Raw genomic sequence first — 4,797 nt, 5'->3', positions numbered from 1 at the left:
TCTTTTTAGTAGCTGATGGTGCATAATATTTGATAAGTTAATGTTAAAATCCCTCTAGGATTTAGAGTTAGAATGTGGAATTTGGAATGTAGATTGATGTCTGATGCTTCTAGGCAAGGATAAATCAACCAATGGTATTTATTAAGCACTTAGTGTGTGTGGAACACTGTACTAAGTGCTTGGGAGAGTACAATGCAACAGAGTTGGTAGGCACTTAAGCTCTAGAAGGGGAAGACAGACAGGAGACAGAAGACAGAGGACAGACCCCTCTTAACGGGATGCACATAAATTCTGCGGGGCTGAGGGTAGGGTGAAATATCAAGTGATTCAAGGATGTAGATTCAACTGCAGAGGCAACCCAGATGGAAGAGGGAGTAGGGGAAATGAGAACTTATTTGTGGAAGGCCTCTTGGAGGAGATATGGTTTTAATAAGGCTTTGAAGGTGGGCAGAGTTGTGGTCTGCTGGGTATGAAAGAGCGAAGATGTGGACAAGGGAAAGGCAGTGATATAGATAAGCTTGAGGTACAATAACTATGTTGGTGTTAAGTAAGCATCCCGGCTTCTGGTAGGAAAATTATTAAAGTAAGATATGAAGGGGCAAAGTGATTGAGTACTTTAAATGGCTATTTTAAGTCTACCAAATATTGGGCTTTCCCATGCATTTAGTACAGTGCTCTGCACAAAGTGCTCTGTAAATATCACATTGATTGATTGTTTATTCATTGGATTTCTCCTATATTTGTCATGCAGAAAATATCATGCCTGATGTGCTTGTGCCTGTGAGATCTGAAGCCACTGAGCTCTGGTATTGGGACAAAGGAAAGAGATCTGCTTTGGGAATCACAAAGCCTAGATTCAAGTTTGGATCTGTCCGTTGGGTCTACCGTTGATGGTGAAGATTTCTGATTTTGTGGTGGACAGACCCAGCAGTTATATCCTGAAAGACAGAGAGCAACAGGGAGTGACCGTGACTGCAACAGCTACCAAAGTGACGGTTTACAGAGTTATGGAAGTACAGCAATGTGGGCAAACACTGTGTTGTGACATGGGCTGTGCACATACAAACCTTAGTGTGCATTTTGCAAGGTACTGGATTCCTGTTCACTTCCTCCCACATCCCTGGAAGAGAAAAGAGAGTGCATATGACAGTGTGGTGCATGGTACAAGCACTGTACTAAATTCCTTCACACAGGTTCTCATTCCTGAAATCTCAGGACTCCCTCGTGATTCTGGTAGAGCAACATTAATTAGGCAGTTTTCACTAGTTGTTCCAGGAGGTCAGTGAATAGCAGCAAGATCCCGTGGGACTTCTGCAGACAAATCTTTCCTGTCACCATTGTACAGTCATGGTGGCAGTTTTGAAATCCAATCTGGGAATCTCCTAAGTGTTCCATTTATTGAAGAAGAGAGTGTGAAGAAATCACAGCTGAATATCCTCTCCCTGTCCATATTGCTCAGTTGTGGTATCATCAGCCTCAAAAGCCTTGCTTTTCTTCATGGTTGTAATGGCAGCGTGACATCATTAGATGCTGAAGCTAAACTCATGTTCTCCCATTTTGGCAATCAAAGAATTGAAAATTCTTGAGGCGTAATGATAATTTAAAACACTAGTATTCAAAGAAGTATTAAAGTTTTGATTTATTCATGTCAATAAAGACAAACTTTTATATTTTCATTTTAAGGCATTTCGCTTGTTCCAAGGATTTTCAGTAACTGGCCAGTGAAACATGTTTACAGACAGTTTTTCTAGGTTAGCGGGCAGCAATCAGGATTTTAACACTGAATTAGAGTGAGTTCTAGACCTGTCTCTGCTACTGACTTCTTATGTGACAATATGAATGGCACCTTAATTAAATCTCTGTGCTTCAATTTCTCCATTTGACAAATGGGAACAATACCACGTGCCCCCAGCTTACAAGCATATATGAGTATTAATGAAAGCCTGGTTATAAAATGCTTCTAGCTCCTCAGAAGAAAGAGCTTTGAACCAAAATATTATTACATCACTTTCTCTCAGTGTGAAAGCTGCACCTTAGGAGTACGTTAGCAAATTGGGGAGCTGCAGTCATTCTTTTGTCCTTCAGGAAATCATCTGATGCAATGATATGATACAGTCAGTCCTGTTTTCCCTTTGTGGTTTTGTTTTTCATAGTTTTTTCTGGGATTTTTCCTTCAGGTTTTTTTTTTTAATTTTCTTTTTTTTTTGTTAAAATGGACACAAATACGTGAACAACTTTTTTATAGAAGATGGGATGTTCTGAAGAGAGCATGTCCATGGAGTCGCTATGGGTCGGAAATGACATGATGGCATTTGAAGAAGTAGATTCTTTGTTAAATCCAATTCCAGTCTATGCAAAACTCATTCCCCACCCACAACATTGTTCAACACAAATTTAGTTCCACATGGCTCTCACTCAAACCTGGCTCTCCCTCACAATAGTCAGTCAGATGACCTTTAGTCCCCCACCCTCCCAATCTTTTCTAAATGCCAAGTTATCAGATGGTTTCCAGTTGCTGTAGAAACCCAATTTCATGATGTGCTTTTTGCTCCTTTATGGAGGAATCAAACTTCCAGGAATGTTTGAATTTTATTATCTAGTGGTCTAAAAGAGAGTAAACTCCAAGGCCAAACTCAGCTTTATACCATGTCCCTGGCTGGGGCCTGCAACTTTGATGTACTGCTATTATATCCAAGTCCTTTGTGTTGGTCCTGAGGGAGCCTGTGGAATGGCTGGACTGATCTCAAAATCCTAATGAGTAGCCCAGTAGGCTCAAGTAGGTAGGCTCAGTGGAAAGAGCATGGGCTTGGGAGTCAGAGGTCATGGGTTCGAATCCTAGCTCTGCCACTTGTCAGCTATGTGACCTTGGTCAGGCCACTTAACTTCTCTGTGCCTCAGTTACCTCAGCTGTAAAATAGGGATTAAGACTGTGAGCCCCACATGGGACAACCTGATCACCTTGTATCCCCCCCCAGTGCTTAGAACAGTGCTTTGCACATAGGAGCACTTACAAATACCACTATTATTATTATTATTAAGTAGATACCAACATGGGATGGTGGAGCCAGGGCCTAGACCTCTTCTCACAGAACACACCAGGAGTTACGCTGGCTCTGGGCCGACTTCATTCTGCTTACTACCTGAGGGTTAAATTAAACATTCATGGTGGGCCCCTGGTGGGAAATTTAAAAACCAGCAAATTAACTGACACATATTGGACTGACCATGGAGGGCTTGTCCTTTTTATTCTGCTCTGCTCCCCAGGATTGGAGTTACCCAGGTTGAGTTAAATTAACCTGTAAGTGGCTTCAGCAAGGGAGAGTCTGGATCATTAACTCTTTTTGGTTATGGTGGAGTTATTCTCCACCAATGTCCTTATCACATGGGACTTGACACATTGAGCTGGTTTCATCGGACCAATTATCGACTAGCAGAGAATGGCCTGGATAACCTTTGATTTTCCATATGTTTTGTGTCTATGATCTCTGACATCACAATAAGTTGCTATGGAAACTATTATGGTGCTCCAAAGGGTAACGCAGCTTCAGGTCAGGAACAAAGCAACAGGATGAACTCTTGAGGAACAAAATGTCTGCTTTCCTCTGAATGCACCAATTTAATAGCATAGGCAAGCTATGTCATGTAAAGTAGACGTCGCAGGAAACATTTTCCCATATTGCAAGTGCCATGTAAAACCTATTCATGTCTCAGAAAAAGTACAGCACCTAAGGTCTCCAACATCAGTGACACGGCCATGTTACTTTTCCACATCTAATCTTACCGAGAATGTACATAATATTTATTTTTATGTCTCAGGAATGTGCGTCAATGACAAGTAATTTGGGTTCTTGCACTAATCACCACAGCTAATTAATCCTTGGCTGCTCACGGTTCAGTGGCCTGCAATGGAGAATTTGCCAAACCCTAGTTTGGAGGCGTTAAAAACTCCTCAGTCTACAAACTTTGTAAAGTTTTCTCCCTGCCCTTTCAGACAATGACAAGCCGTTAAGTGTAGAACTAATTAACATTTCAAAAACAAGTGTTAATCAGGATATTCAGGCTCATTGGGAGAACTTTCCTGCAGAGAGATCTTTCAATTTCTCTTGGCTTGCACCCCATCACTTCAAAAGTATTGTTTGGATTTGGAGTTGTTTTCAGCACATAGTAAACAGAAGCAAAGATTACCAACTGAAGCTGCAGAATCACAGGCCTCCCCTATTCCCTTCTCTCCATTCCCTACTGAGTTCTGTTGCTCTCCTCCGCTCTCAACCACTCAGGCATATTGCTACGCCTATACAGGCAGTTCTACTGAATGGGACACACAATCGAAACCTTCTGAAGTCAGATATTCTTTTTTCCGTGCCAACTCTTTCTCACTTGCGTTGGGCCCCACTAGTCCAGGGGCAGAGTTTCAAGAGATGCAAGGCACCTCCGAAAGGGTCAGTGTCTGCTGTTCCAGGGTGGGCATGTGTTGATGAATTCTTTTCAGTTTTCTGTTCCCCATCAATAAGGTGATTTGAATGAAGCATTAATTGTCCATATCGCCCAGGATTTCTGCATGGAATTTCATATGTAAAAAAAAAGAAATGGGGATAAGATACCTGCTCTCCCTCCCCTTTAGACTGTGAGCCCCACAAAGTGCAGGCACTGAGTCCAATCTCCTTCATATATCTTCCCCAGTGCTTTGGCACATAGTAAATGCTTCACAAACACTACAATTATAATTGTTAATTTAAGGTAAATAGAAATCATTTCTAAGGAAACACACAGTAGGTGACCTGGGCAATTCAATCTTCC

The 4,797-nt window shown here is 41.7% G+C and overlaps 1 long non-coding RNA gene across 1 annotated transcript; it reads right to left on the bottom strand.

The window, feature by feature from the left end:
- Positions 1-750: 750 nt before the first annotated feature.
- Positions 751-4,542, bottom strand: LOC119944765. The gene is made up of 3 exons (XR_005455956.1): positions 4,378-4,542; positions 1,068-1,120; positions 751-938 (listed from the first exon to the last, which is right to left on the bottom strand). It is a non-coding gene; the product is annotated as an uncharacterized LOC119944765 (long non-coding RNA).
- Between the last annotated feature and the right edge of the window lie 255 nt (positions 4,543-4,797).

Source organism: Tachyglossus aculeatus, chromosome 23 (genome assembly GCF_015852505.1).
Source record: "Tachyglossus aculeatus isolate mTacAcu1 chromosome 23, mTacAcu1.pri, whole genome shotgun sequence".
NCBI lineage: Eukaryota > Metazoa > Chordata > Mammalia > Monotremata > Tachyglossidae > Tachyglossus > Tachyglossus aculeatus.
This window is presented reverse-complemented; position numbering and strand designations above follow the sequence as displayed.